Source organism: Lonchura striata, chromosome 12 (assembly GCF_050655825.1).
Source record: "Lonchura striata isolate lonStrDom1 chromosome 12, ASM5065582v1, whole genome shotgun sequence".
NCBI lineage: Eukaryota > Metazoa > Chordata > Aves > Passeriformes > Estrildidae > Lonchura > Lonchura striata.
Genome location: NC_140714.1, coordinates 3,351,638 through 3,367,153, shown reverse-complemented (window position 1 = coordinate 3,367,153; position 15,516 = coordinate 3,351,638). Strand labels below are relative to the sequence as shown.

The window sequence follows — 15,516 nt, the reverse complement described above, 5'->3', positions numbered from 1 at the left end:
CCTCAGAAATGTTGCTGTCTTCAGACAAACTTGAAGGACTGGCAACATCTGAGCCTGTTTCATAACTGGCTTCCTTCTCCTGGTCCCTGAACACAGCTAATGGAATAGAAGAGTTTCTATTTTATTTAGGAATAGTCAAGAGGAAAGAGCCACAAGAATTTTGGCTCTAAGTATGCATTCTTGTATTAATATGGATAGAGAAAAATATAAAATAATGCTCTTCTTTCTGGGTTTTTTTAGGAAATTTGATCAGCCAGCCATGTTGACTTTTGAATAGTTACATTATTCACCACTACAATATCTGACTCTTAAAGTTATTTATTGTACATTTTATTATCAACAGTCCACTTTGTGATATGGGAGAGTTAGCCATGTTTGAAGTCTGGGCTTAATGTAATAGAAGTGCTTGTTGTAATTCAGCAAATCTTTATCTGAAGTGCTAAGAATTGAATTCTGCTTTTCCTGAGCTCTTCTTCTCTGGACACTGGAGCCAGTTTTGGTGAGAAGTTGCTTACTCTGAGCAAGTCTGGGATTTGAGAACAAGGCTGAGGCCCAGACCTGACCACTGCTGGAAATGACACAGGGATTCCAAATTTCACTGGGAGCTGCATCCCAGAAAGGTTTTGGTGCCCAGTTTATAGGGCCACGAATGCTGCATCTTTGGCTGTCCCCAGCACTACAAACCCATGCAGTAGGTATCAAATTCTGATGTAGACACCGCATTTTGCACTATATAATTTCTTGTCTTTTCCTCCCTTATTTAAACAATTTAGAGCAAGAGAACTGGCATCATATATGCCTCCTCCCTTTTAACACATCTTGCACGTTGTAAGTAATGATAATGTTTAAATCCAGGCTGTAACTGATGGGTGGGACATAAAACACAAGCCACAATTTAGAGGCACATTCTGGAGGGGTTTGGAGGATGAGTTCAGCCCTGGTGGGGGCCAGCCCACATCTCAGAGGGTGGAGAGAGCTGAGTGAACACAAATTGCTGAGCATCCTCTCCCATTTTCCACTCCTCCGTGCCTGTGGGTGCTGCAGAGCTGTCAGGTGGCACTTGCTCAGGCAGTGCTCCCCACGAGGAGGTGTGTTTGGGATTGTACTGAGCTGACAAATCTCATTGCCCTTAATTGACAGTCTGGCCCCATGAAAAAGAGGTGAAGCTCTATTTATCCCTGTCTGCTCGCACATAAACATTCCCTCAAGTCTTTTTAGATACAACCTTCCTCTGTTGAAACATGAAAAAAACCCACCAAAACTATTTCTGTTTTCAAGGACAGGGATGGAAATAGATTCACTTTTCATACTGGCAGGATGACTGTGAAGGATGTGGAATGTTCTGGTTTTTCCACATCAGCAACGCTGCTTTATCTCAGGATGCTTTTGTTCAGTTTCCAAAATAAACAGCTCTTAATACTTGCACGAGGTGTATTTGACAAGCAGGCTTTTGGGATCATCCACCATTCCTAAGGTAAGCAGTCATCCTGCTTATGTATTTACAGCTCTGTTTACATTTGTATAAACTAAGGAAAAAATCCCTTTTTAAAACATGTCAGTTCAAAAACAGAAGCCTTATGGAAAGCCCAGGCTGTTTAGTACAAATTCTGAATTTTTGGGTCAGGTGTGCCCAAAGATAGAAAAGAATAAAAGACTGGGGGGTGCTGGTTTTTCCTGATGAGTGTCACAGCAGGATGATGCAGACCCCAGAGTGTCTGCACTGAACCCTGTGGGTTCAGGTAGGCCATGGGGCATCTTGGGGCAATAAACCCAGCTCTTGGTACTGACCTCTGTCTCCAGAAGTTTCTAAATCACTTTTTGCCAGGAGCTGGAGAGAATCCCTGCAAACAGCCCCTGCCATTATCTGTGGAAGATGAGGATCCCCAGCTGACTGCTCTTAGGCAGGATTCTGGGCTCAAACACCTCTAATTTGATCCTAATGGAGTTTTTGGCTGTATTTTTTTTTTCTTTTTCTGATAGTTGAATTGTTTTGGAAAACGGTGGTGGCTTTAGGCAGCCTTTCAATTCTTGGATCTTCTGTGCAGTTTATATTGCTTTAAAACAAGTCTTTAAAGAGGAAGTTCTAGTAGTTGGTGAGCACAGATTTCAGAGTTGTTTCTTCATTTCTGGTAGCTAAGGGTGTTGGGATAAACTGAAGCCGTGGGTTGAGAGGTGGAACAGGGCTTTGTGAGGTTGTACCAGGTCAGGCCATTGCTTTCCTCATCAATATGCACCAATATTTACCTGAATTCAGCACGGTGGGAGCTGTGTGTATTTGGAGCCACAGACGCTCAGTTTAGAGCAGAAGGGACATCCCAGCTACTGAACATGCCTGGCTTTGCTCTTCAGAGACAAAAGGTACTTTTTTTTTTTCACATGAGGATGTTTTGTGTTTTTTTCTCTTAAAAATCAAAAACCTGACCATACCTAGAGGTATGAAGACTGTTCCTCTTTGCATGAGTCCTCAGGAAGCTCTGAATTTCTTTAGGGTCATGGCTGAGGGGGTTCAGAGACCCCCAAGGCCTCCCCTCAAGGGCTGCTTTATTTATTTATTATTTGTGTGAGGACTGAGGACAGTCCTACTGCACAGGACACTGCTCCACACCCACCCCACTGACATCCCTAAACGTTCATCTCCAGACCTATCTCCCTCTAATGAAAAACATTTTGTGTAGCTTTCATAACCATTTCACTTTTAGCCTTTTTTTTTGTGTTTCAAATATCTTGATCTAGTCAGCTTCCAGCTCCTTTCTTCTTCCTTTTTATTTTCTTATTCTTTTTCCCCCTTTGTGAAATAGCTCTCATACCTATTTCACTCTTAGCCTTTTTTTTTTTTGTGGTTTAAATGTCTTGATATAGGCAGCTTCCAGCTCCTTATTTCTTCATTGTTTTTTGTAAAGGAACTTTGTGCCAGGGAGGCAGGGACAGCTCTGGAGGCCAGCACAGCCCCAGTGCCAGCTGTGGCTGTCCCCAGCATCCTCCAGCACTGCTGCAGGACCTCCCTGACATCTGCTATTTAAACAGCTGCATTTTGGGGCTGGGAGCTGCATTTCCTGCCCAGTCTGCTGCTGGATCATCAGGGCTGTAGCTGAGAGACACGAGGGGAGGGAGGGCTGCCTGTGCCTCCCCCAGACGTGTTTATGTAAGGCCCTGCTTGCTGCGCCTCTGGTTTTGGCAGTCAGAGTGGAGGTGTGCTGCTGCAGCCCCCAGGAGCTCAAACTCCAAAGCCTGTCCCTTTAACCCAGCCTCTGAAGACTAAATTATTTGGTTCTGAAGGCAGATATTACCTAGAGATATATATTTTTTTTTATTCTGCAATGACTTCATGCCTTCCAATGTTTTTTTTTTATCCATGGTGGGCTTCCCCCCGCTTAATGTAAAGAGAAATTCAATAATGTTTGTAAAGAAAACTAGTCTGACTGGTGAAAAATCATCAAAAAGCCATGGCAAAAATAGTTGTTTTATAGATTATTGAAGCTTGATGAAGTAGGCTCTAGTGAGTGATTTAAGTCATTGAATAACAAGATAGAAAGTAATGGAAAAAGCCAAAGGTAACAACCTTGATGGTAGAGTTAAATGATTTATCTGACTACAGCTATTCTAAAGGCAAAGGTTAGTGTACTGAGCTGGTGTTGGGAATTATGGCAGGAGGCATGCAAAGCTCTTTCAAGTTGCTGAGATTTGTTTTTGTTGTACATTTGCCATTCCCTTAGCATTAGCCTCAGTTATTTTATAAAAGCACCGCATTGACCTCTGCTGTGTGAAGTTTGCACACGTGCAAGTACCAGGAGTTTATTGTGACAAATAGATTGAGAAAGGGGGGCAATGGCAACTGCAAATAGTAACGGGGAAACTGCAAATAGTGATGGTAAAACTGCAATTAGTAATGGTAAAATTGCAATTAGTAATGGCAAGGTCATAGGTGGTTTTTTATACCCAGTAAAACACTATTATTCATAATCTCATGTTTTGCCAAACACGCTGCCCATGTCAGCTCTCCCAGTTGCTCTTCTCTTGTTTCTCCTTTCATTTCTCCTCTCATTTCCCTGTCTCCTCCCTTTCTGCTCATCTCACACTGCCAACCAGTGCAATTCCCACTCGGTGCCTTTCCAAGCCACCGCATCTGGTTTTACTTGGCTGTCCTTGGCAGGCCTGTTCTATTGCTCAAGGGGTTGGCTCCTTCCTGGAATATCCACCCTTCTGGGGCCTTGGCTGGTGCATGTTAATGCTCAATCTGTGTCTGCACGCTGCTGGTGGCATTTTGCAGTTGTTCTGCCTCTCGGTCTCTCACGAGGGCAGGGGCTCTGTCTGCTCCCAAACTGAGGTTTCTGCACAGCAGGGCATCAGCAAAGTGACCTGGAAAAAAAAAGGAGAGCAGAGCAGGCTGAGGTGTGCTGTACATACCTTTGAAAGTTATGAAACTACAGAGAAAGCTTTGAAATAGAACAGTAGAGAGAGGTGGAGGCAGGTGCTGAGTTGGGAAAGTGCTCCACAGGGAGCAGGACGAAGGGAGAGGGGTATAATCCTTAAAATAATGGTGGAGAAGAAAAGTATTTAAGGAGGGAGCTGCAACTCGAGTGAATATAAATTGCTGAAGTGACACTCAGTTCTGCACAATCCAGAGCAGGCTGTTTCTGTTAAAACAGTGCCTGCCTTCTTGAAAATTCACAAAGGCTGGATAAAATTAATGATAAGCCAAGAAGGAGGAAGGTGTGAGACTGTCAGATTTCTTAAAAGGTGTGGAGACATTGGTGTGTCTCTCATCTTGCTGGGAGTAGCAATGAAGAGAACTGAGTCTAGAAACAACCCAGCTTAGCCTGGTGCTTCCCTAGCAAGAAATCCTGCTGCACACAGAGTATTTCTGCCCTAGCACTGATTTATCTGAGGGACAAATCAACTTCTTTCATTATTATTTTTTGTTGATTTTTTTCATATGGCTCTCCTACTTGACTGCTATTTTCCCATAGCATTTTCCCAGCATGCCTTCAGAAATATCAGAAAATGCTCCCAAACTCTCCAGAAAAGTGCCAACTAAATATTCCACAAAGTGCTTGCAGAGCCTGTGCAATGTTTCCTCTGGTCCTTCCCAGCTGTTTTTGAGCATTGATCTAATATTTCCCCCGTGAGCAGTTAGCATTTTTGTGACATGAAACATAGTGGGGAGGTTGTGTTTCCATGTGGGAATAAAGTGACTGATCTGATTTTTCAGATGAAAAGAAAAGTTCGGTGTTCCTCCTCTCCCAAAAATTGCTGCCTAAGGATTTGGTTTGTTCTGCTCTTTTGGGGTTGTCTGTGGCTTCTCCAAAGGAAATAAGGTACATTAGTGTTACAATTCTGACTACTCCAAATACATAGCATGTGACACTTTGGTTTTCTACTGGCATTGGATCAGGCTCTTAATAGTCTCTGTAATATTTAAGCTGATTACCTGAGGTATTTTTCAATATACCTAAAGAGGAGGTGGCTATTCCAGCTGTCTGCAGCAGGAGGAATTTAGGTTTTATGGATGTAAATAGAAGTCACACAAATCCTATTCATCTCATGAAACACTTTGAATTCATTTTACCAACAGTTCTTTTCTTCCCTGCAAATTGTGCCTAAACAACATGACCCAAAGAAAGGCTGACAAAACCAAACAAACACAAATTTTGTGCTGTTTGTTCAATGGTAATTGGTTCATTACAGGTCAAATGCTGAATTGTAGCACTGCAATTGGGGAGCTTTGAACCTGTTCATGTAAACCAGGTGGCTTTGGGAAGCACAATAATCATTATGCAGAATCAAGCCTCTAATTAGACTGATAAAATCTCAGTAATGCATAAACTTCAGCAGGACAGGTGAAACCCATGTTCCAGTTTGCAAAGCTTGTTGTCTTTTGAGGAAAAACATTTTTATACAGTATTGCAAAGTATTCGAATCCATTTCTCTGTGATTATAATTGGCATAAATCAACTTGTGCCGTTTATATAGAGCTAATGGATGTCTTGAAAATGTTCAATATGGTCTTAATGTAACAAATTTGCTGTTAAGTAGAATTCATTGGTGAAGCCCCAGATTGCTTGTCTGGTTTTTCCACTTCATCCATTTATCAATTTACCCCTAATTTCATTCAGAAAATGTTGACCCAGATGATGTTAAAGGCAGAAATTGTAGTGCAGGCAGCACTTTTCTGGGTATCTTCTGCAGCAAACACCCAGTTTCACGAACTAGCACTAAAAATTGTCATTAATGCTTTCAACACCAGCAGCACAGGGGTGAGCACAGAGCTTGGGTTCCTCTCTCAGACCTCTCACGGGTCCTGTACCTCTGGAACAGGACCTGGATGTCACTGTGGGTTACAGGAGCACATGGAATAGTTTCTATGTTAGCAAGAATATGTGTATAGATGTAACTAGAAAAGTTCATGCTGTGAAAAGTATGTGCCTGTAAAGCAGAACAGTAAGAGAAAGGAGAAGAGTTGATTAGCAGGGACTGAAAAATTACCCACTGTTGTAGCTGTAATGCAGTACTTACACCAAGTGGGAGCTGGGGTGCAATCCCTGGCTGTAAGTGCTGACTGCAGACTTATACAAAAATCTCTATGAAGGAGAATTTCTGTTGACTTGAAAAATGACTGTTAGCAATTTCTTTTTCCTGGTGATTTGCTTATTTGTTCTCAATACTGATTAATTAGAGAGGATCCAAACCCAGACATGCTCCAAGGCTTTCTGAGCTCCTTCAATCAATCCAGAGAGACCACTGCTCCAAATAAAACTGGCTGTATAAACACACCACTGTATAAATGTTTGAGAGATGCTATTGGACTGGAACAATATGCCAGGAATCACTTCTAAGATTTATTGTCTGGGAATCTGAATAATATTCTGTAGAATCTCCATTATGGGTCAGGCCACTTTAATTGAAAGGCAGCATACAGTGCAGCTTGTTATTTTTGCTATCTCCTTAATCCTAGTGAGAATAAACCAGTCTCTGGAACCAGCAGTGCGAGGGAAGAAACCATCAGAGTTTATATAAACCAGCCTTGGGGTTCAGAGCCAGGAGTCCTCTCTGGGCTCAGGAGTCCTTGCAGGAACAAGCCACCACGGGTAACCTTTGTGTTTTCTCTGTGCTGAGCTGCAATACCCAGCCCAGCTCATTTGTCTCCTGCTGACCCCACGCCAAGGCAAGCAGCACCTTTTCTGTGCTGCTGACAGCGTTGCACTGTCCCTGGGCTGTAAGAAGCAGGATGCTTTCTGCAGCAGGCTGTGCATTTCTGCTCCAGGGCTGATTTAGTCCAGCGCAGTTGGATGTCTGCATGTTTGACTTTTAATTTCGACCTTGCAAACAGAGAGCTGAGAGAGAGATCCAGGTTGCAGATGGCATTGGGATGCCTAAATAAGACAAAGCGTTCTGAGCTGCCCAGGGAGATGGCAGCTGTGTGAGTTCACAGTTAGCTTTCACATTTCACAGAAAGGAGTTTACATTTAGGCCCTTCCTTAGGGAGCTGTTTGGCTCCTTGTGTAAACAGCCAGGGCTTCCTTGCCCAAAATAGCTCCTATCCCAATCTCAGCAGGCATCCCAGCACATCCCACAGGAGCCAGAGCCCTGCAGGACCTGCAGCACTGCTGGCAGCAGCACATCTGAAAGGTTTCCCTGCCAGGACTCCTCCAGGGGTGCTCCAAGGGTCCCTGCTGCTGCCAGGCAGAATCCCACCTGGAATACACCTCAGACCCTGCTGTCCCCTTGTGGGAGTCCAGAGCTTCCCTCTGGCTGCCCTGGCAGGTCTGGGACCCTGGCAGGGTCAGGAACCCCCCTGGACAGAGCCCCCAGAGACACTGGCTGTGATCTCTGGCCATGGAAAAGAGATTTCAATCTTACAGGATGAATTACCAGCTCTGAGTTTTTGATATCAGTAATAATTAAGTGTGGCACAGGTGCAAAAGTCAAATTTTAGGATTCTAGTTGAGGGGTCCAAAGGGGACAAGCTGGAGGAAATTGGGTGTGCCTTGTCCTTTTTCTCCTTCTTCATGCCCTCCATGTCTCACTGTGGTGTTGGCATTTTTCTGTTGGTTCAGGCTGGGGACACACTGTCCAACGTAGGTGACAGATATTGGCACGTTCTTGTAAATGCAGCCCAGGGAGTTTCTGGTATTGAATGTTTGTCACATCCCACTGAGGGCAGAGCCCCACACGCTGCCCTGCAGGACAGAGCTGGGCAGGGCAGCAGAACATGTGAGAGATAAACAGAATAAACAACCTGGAAACCAGCACAGACCAATTATGGCTTCTGCTTTGGCAGCGGGGCTGACAGACAGAGACTTTCTACAATCTCAGAATCATCAATACCTCGGATTCCAACATCCCCTCAGCAGCAGGTGCCAGGAGTAGTTCTGGGCATCCCCTCCTGTGCCATCCCTGCTGGGAGGAGCTCTGCATCTCCTCACTGCTCCTTGGGAAAGCCTCGGGAACCAAACAAGCTGGGAATGGCTCAGCCTTCCCCTAACCAGTTAAGCCATTTAGTTACTTAATAATTAACTGGTTAGGCTTGCCCTAAGGGGAAAAAAAACCCAACAAAACACCATATGACTGATTTTTTTTTAATGGAGAAAGCAGTGTTGCCAGGGAACAATAGCAGCAGTTGGATGGGGGTTGCCCTTAGCTGGGGTATTTTGGGTGGGTGGAAAAGCAGGAGGCAGAAACTACGTGGATTGTGGTTATCTGTGGTTGTATCTGGTTATCAGTGGTCATGTAGGACTTGTGTAAATACACACATTCTCCTTCCTGAGCTCTTTGCAGTGGGGGAGTTACTGGTGATGGGGCTGAATGTTGTATCATTGTCCAAATAAGCCATTTGTTTGGAGTGGAAAATCTTCTAAGGCAGAGCAGTTTTCCATCTATTATTAGATCAATTGATTTTGTTAAAAAGAACACAAAGTTTTCTGGCACTCAGGCAATTTTTTAAAAGATCTTGTGGGATTCTTTAGGGCTCTTCAGTGACATGAAAATGAATTATCTGTTCCAAATCTGGGTATTTTTTTTCACTGTATCATTCAATCTACTAAACATTATTACATCTTGCAGGCCTTGCCTCCCTTCTGCTCTTGGAAACATTGCAATTTGAACTCATAAACCTCCACTTGGGAATTGCAAAACCTCACATTACGTGTCTTATTCATCGAGGAATTTTAAAGGAACCCCTGGAGCCCTACTTGCCACGTTTTCATAATACTTAATCTGATTTCTTGTCTCATTCTCCAAAGGTTAATCTGAATGGTTTTCAATTGGGTGGAGGGAGGATCCAGGGATTTATCTTAAAAATATCATGCAAGTTAGTTAATCTACTTAAAAGAAAGACAAAATTGTGGTTGGACATGAGCCTGATCTTTCAAATGTGGTGCCTCTCAGCTGAGTCTGTGACAAGCTCCAGAGCTGGTGTTTAGTGATGCTTAGAGGTAGCATAAAACATCAATGTGATTTTTTCCAGTCATTTTTAAAATTCCCTGTCTGATGCTTAAAAATCTCTCTCTTTTTTTGAATGCTTTCAAGCATTTTTCAGAAATTTGAAACTTTTTTTGACTCACAGTTACTCTGGGATAGCACAGGTTCATTCTGATGTTAAACTCTAATGTGAATCTCAATGAAAATCTTCTTGTGGCTTTTCTTGTTGTTTTTTTTTTTAATCTGAGACAAATATCTGCCATACTGCTGTGACCACTCCAGTCACAGAAAGCTGCCAGCATTTTCCAAGCCAATAATGTTAGGGAAAAACTGGAATTACAGGGACATTTAGGGACATTATTTTTAAAAACAGTAAGATGCTGAATAGACTTGATCTGCAGACGTGGCTTACTAAATTCTGAGTGAACTTTCCTCACAGCAGAAAATTAAATGTATGTGGACACAGATGTGTGCTCAACTCTTTTGTCAGGATGGTTTGTGTCCCCATCAGTATATTAAATATGGTTATATATGTTATCTATATAGCATTATATGTGTTCTGCTGATTTCCTCTTAAGCTATGTCTAATACCAGAAGCTTAAATGAGATCTGAAAAAATGTAAGAGTGATTTCTAAAAGCTTCCAATTTTACCCTTCTCTGTTGCTTGGTAGCAATAGTTGCAGCCCAAATAAAACTTGAAAACCGAAAGAAGTGTGGCTTTTATTGTAAATTAGAAAATATAAAATGGTCAGACTAGAAATCATCCAAACCTCTTTCTTTGCAGGCCTGTTTTGAGAATCAGTTTTCCCCAAATGCTGCAGGGGGAAAAGCCAGCCCTTGGCTCCTTCCAGTGGAAAATGTTAGTGGAGTTTGCATGGGACGTAAATTAAAGCAGGAGAGTCGTGGGGAAGCTGACAGCAACAGGGCCCGTTTGAAAGAAAACAAAGTGAAAGTCAGTGGGAGCCTGGCTGCCCTGGAATGCCTGCCCCAGTTGTGAACTGTGGGATCCAGATGGTTTTCCTCCTGGAGCAGGGAGCACAGCCCAGCCAGGACACGGCTCCCAGGGCTGCCCCTACCTGTGCAGGGAGGCTGTGCCCCAAATCCCTGCTCCAGGCTCTGGGGAGCCCCCAGGGGTTGCCCCAGATCCCTGGGGATGGTTCCAGGCTTTGGGGAAGGTTTGCCCCAAATCCCTGAGGATGCCTCCAGGCTCTGGGGAGCCCCCAGGGACTTCCCCAAATTCCTGGGGATGGTTCCAGGCTTTGGGGAGGGTTTGCCCCACATCCTTGGGTATGCTCCAAGCTGTGAGGAGCCCCCAGGGGTTGCCCCAGATCCCTGGGGATGGTTCCAGGCTGTGGGGAAGTTTTGCTCCAAATCCTTGGGGATGGCTCCAGGCTGTGGGGAGCCCAAAGGGATTTCCCCAAATCCTTGGGGATGGCTCCAGGCTGTGGGGAAGTTTTGCCCCACATCCTTGGGGATGGCTCCAGGCTCTGGGGAGCCCCAGAGATTGTCCCAAATCCCTGCTCCCAGTTGGCTCCAGGCTTTGGGGAGCCCGTGAGGGTTTTTCTCCTGTCCACGAGGAGAAGCAGAGCTGCTCCATCTCTCTGGACGGGGAGGAAGAGGAGGAAAGTGGCAGGGACAGCACCATGCAGTGTGTGCCCCAGGCAGGGGTAGTTTAAATGTGAAAGGACCTGAAATATTCCAGATATTTACCAAATGAAAATGCCCTGTGTTCTGCAGAAAACTGTTTCTATTCAGAGGCAACAAGAGCTTTCCAGCTTTGCCAGCGTGCTGAAGCTTATGTGGAATTAACAGCCCAAAGGAGAGGATTCAGGCTCCTCCAGGAGCTGGAACTGCATGATAACCACCTTGTTTGCTTTGGGCCACCTAGGCCAGCATCACTCTGGGTGCCAAATGTCCCTGTGAGACTCGTGGAAGGATGGGGGCAGGTCCTGCCTGGGGTGTGGACAGGGATCTCTGGTCCTTGCTGGGAGTGGATATGTCATTGTTTTCAGGCACATGTCAAAGACAAGTGTCATTGTTTTCAGGCACACCTCAAACCCAAGTGTGAGTCCTCTCCACTGACAGAGGTGGGACAGTGGGTGTGGCAAGCACGTTTCTCTCCCTCTAAAGATTTTTCATAGAGGTGCACAGAGAAAAATGAAAGAGAAAACCATTTTTATTTCTGCTCCTTGTTTTTCTTATGTAGAATGTGTTTAGAGAGTTGTTTACCAGGAGTAAGTGCTTGATTAAATTCTAGTGAAGATTCTTTGAGCCGGATGGCCAATCCAATCCACCTGTGTCTAAACTCTCAAGAGAGGGTCACAAGTTGTGTTAGTCAGAAAAAGTAATATGTAGTTTTAATATCCTCCTTTTATATAGCATATTAATATATTTTAACATAGTTATAATAAAGAAATAATTCAGCCTTCTGAATTGAGTCAAACATCATCACTTCCTGTTAAGTTCGCCTGCATTTACAATAAATGGTCTCCTAATTTTGGAGCCCTCTAAAACGTTAATAATACTCATGTTGTAACTGGAGATTAAAGAACACTTTCAGAGGACTCTCTGCCTTCTGCAGCTGCCACAGTGCTGCAAGGTCACGTCTGAGGCTGCAGTTTCTCCATTATTTTTTTCTAAGGAGCTGGTGTTAATCAGCTTTCAAGGGCAGGCTGGCATGTTAATGGAAATATCTAATGCTCCTGCTTTTCCTGGCTATCTCTTGCCTGCCTTCCTTCCCCCATCTATCAAGATTAACAAGAATTTATTATGTTCAGCTTCCTTTCAGGAGGTGTCATTGGAGACACGTAACCATTTGTAAGATTTATTTATTCACCCCAAGGATGCTGGAAAGGTGTGCAAGCTTGAGGAACAGACACATAACTCGGTATGGGATGAGGGGAAGGCTTCATTTTATCAATATTGTTCCTTAATGAGGAATAAATATCAGCCCAGGGCACCATTCTGCTCAGCATCAGTCTCCCTCTAAAGCAGATGCTCTCTGGTCCTGGTGTAGTTGTGTTTATAGAACTTTTAAAGCAAGTTTGGTTGCCACCAGGAGGCTCAAGATACCCCCAGTGCTGCTTGTGTCACATCTTTAACTTCTCCGTGATGGATCTCACCTTGAAACTTGATCCACCACCTCCCTGTCCTTGTCAGAATCTGAGCTATTGATGATTCTGAGATTGTAGAAAGTCTCTGTCTGTCAGCCCCGCTGCCAAAGCAGAAGCCATCATTGGTCTGTGCTGGTTTCCAGGTTGTTTATTCTGTTTATCTCTCACATGTTCTGCTGCCCTGCCCAGCTCTGTCCTGCAGGGCAGCGTGTGGGGCTCTGCCCTCAGTGGGATGTGACAAACATTCAATACCAGAAACTCCCTGGGCTGGATTTACAAGAACGTGCCAATATCTGTCACCTACGTTGGACAGTGTGTCCCCAGCCTGAACCAACAGAAAAATGCCAACACCACAGTGAGACATGGAGGGCATGAAGAAGGAGAAAAAGGACAGGACACACCCAATTTCCTCCATCTTGTCCCCTTTGGACCCCTCATCTAGAATCCTAAAATTTTACTTTTGCACCCGTGCCTCACTTAATTATTACTGATATCAAACACTCAGAGCTTGTAATTCATCCTGTGAGATTGAAAACTCTTTTCCATGGCCAGAGATCACAGCCAGTGTCTCTGGGGGCTCTGTCCAGGGGGGTTCCTGACCCCTGCCAGGGTCCCAGACCTGCCAGGGCATCCAGAGGGAAGCTCTGGATTCCCACAGTCCTGACTAATTTACAGCCTGGGATGGATGCAGAACTGCAGAGACTCCTCTGGTTCGTTCCAGGAGTGAACAGAGCCCAGCAGTGATGCTGCAGGAGATGCTGGAGCTGTGATGAACAGCACACTTGCTGCAGAGGTGATTTGCACTGCTCCAGGAATCCATCAGGATCCCTTTAGCCACGCATCCATCAGGGCCTGGCAGCCCCAGGGCTCTGCTCTCCTGGCAGGTGCATGGCAGAGTTGATCCATATGTGGGCAGGCAGGGCTGCTCAACATCTGCAAGTGCCAGACACAAAAAAAATCCTCCTTTTTTTTTCCCTTTGTGGGTGGGAAGGAAGATTTGCCTCATTCATGCATTCATTCATTCATTCATTCATTCATTCATTCATTCATTCATATGATCCTACACTTGTCAGTAAACCCAAGGAGGAAAATGCATGAAAATAACACAGATTTTAGTTGTAATTTCTGGAAATTTATTTGAATATGGAAATGGAATATTAGTAGCTGCCTCCTTGCTTCCAAAACTTTATAGAGGATTGAAATTAATACAAGATATTGGGTTCCTTTGTTATGGAGCTCTGCAAATGAAGTGTGGGGAGCTCATGGAGTGTTTCCTACCTCCATGACTGATTGGAACATTCTCCTGTAACCTTGATGTTCTTCAAGGTTATGGTCAGGTCATGGCAGTGGGAAAACTAACTCAGGCCCTTAGTGATGCTGTTGATATTCCTGAATTTGAAAACCCATGTACCTGAACAAAAATTTGGTAAAAATATAAAAATATTTATATTTTTATATAAATATTTATATATAATTAAAATAAATTAATACATAAATATATATTTTTATATAAATATATAAATAGTGTCTACGTCAAGAAGGTTGCCTGAAGCCCACATGTAAATTATTAAATACTACTTGCAATGGAACCCAGTATTCTTGGAACATGAAGCAGCAGCTAAATGGAAACTTTGGCTATTACCATATTCATGTTTCATGCAAAAATATTTTCAAGATCAAAGTTCTGTTATTAAAACAATGGGCATGAAAATAACAAAATTGCTTTTCATAAAACAAACATATTCTTTGTATCTGAGAGGCTTTTCACAGAAATCTGTATTTTGAACCAGTAATACATTACAGATTTCTTTGCTGTACTACTTTGATTCATTCATTAAAATAGTTTTGATTTTGGCATGTTGCAAAGGTCTAAATAAAAGCATTTTAGTTACATAAATACAGACTCTGTGGATTCAACAGTAATATAGTACGTTTGGAAAAGTGTCATTTATTCTGAAAATACACAAAGACCAAACCACTGACAGAATTTTCTGTACATTGTAAACATTCTCACAGTACGGGTATAAATATCCCTTTTTTGATTCATTGCATGCCAGGTCATCAAGAAAAGAGATAGAAAAAGAAGCTAAAGAAAAGGGATTATTAATTTACTAAGATGCTTAAAGGCAGTGAAAGCCAAACAATAAAAGAGCTTACGGAGTTTTAACTCACTGCATACAGCCAGGGCCATAACATTACAATAACAATAGCAGATAATACAATCTCATATTTACCTCACTCTCATCCACAGGATCCCCACAAGCTGTGATGTGTTTGGGGATTGGTGGTGGGGGTTTGGTGTCTGGTGGGTCCTGGGCTGCTGTCCCACCTCAGAGGGATGTTTAGGGAAGGTTTAGGGGGGTCAGTGAAGGTCCTGCTCCAGTTTGCTGAATTTTCAGTCTGAAGTCTTTTGAGCCCAGGGTACAATTTATTCCCCTTCCTTCCCTAAAAAAGGTTTCCCCCTCCTTCTTTGCAAGCTCTTCACTGCACTGATTTCCTTCCTTTATGGACCATCTTGTCCAATTTCCTTCCCTTATGGACCATTTTGTCCAATTTCCTTCCTTTATGGACCATTTTGTCCAGTTTCCTTCCCTTATGGACCATTTTGTCCAATTTCCTTCCTCTGGCAGCTCAGAGTTTTACTTCTTTTCCAGGCAAGGGAATGCCCCAGTTGGCAATCACACCCTGCACTTCCAGGCATGCACTCCTCCCTCCTTTTGGTCCTGCAGGACCCAGCAGAAGGCAGGAGCTCATCTGACATGCATGAGTGCATCAAACCCATCCAAGCAGCAGCAGATGTTCTCATTCTCCACACCCAGCTGTGGATTTGGAATTGCATCCACATCTCTCATTCTGCTGTACCCTGTACATATCTGCTGTCTGCTGTCCAGCAGCACCTCATTGTCTTGGCCAAGGGGTGACAGATCAGATTCCTTCTCTTATGAAACAAACTCTTTTTAAGGAGATTTGGGCTGTTCCCTTGAC

General features: G+C 43.8%; 1 long non-coding RNA gene across 1 annotated transcript in view; it reads right to left on the bottom strand.

The window, feature by feature from the left end:
* Positions 1–313: 313 nt before the first annotated feature.
* The window catches only part of LOC146766223 (uncharacterized), a 29,174-nt gene continuing 13,971 nt past the window's right edge, over positions 314–15,516 (bottom strand). Inside the window, exon 3 of the long non-coding RNA XR_014958102.1 lies at positions 314–4,356. This is a non-coding gene — a long non-coding RNA (uncharacterized LOC146766223). The remainder of the gene's footprint in view (positions 4,357–15,516) is intronic.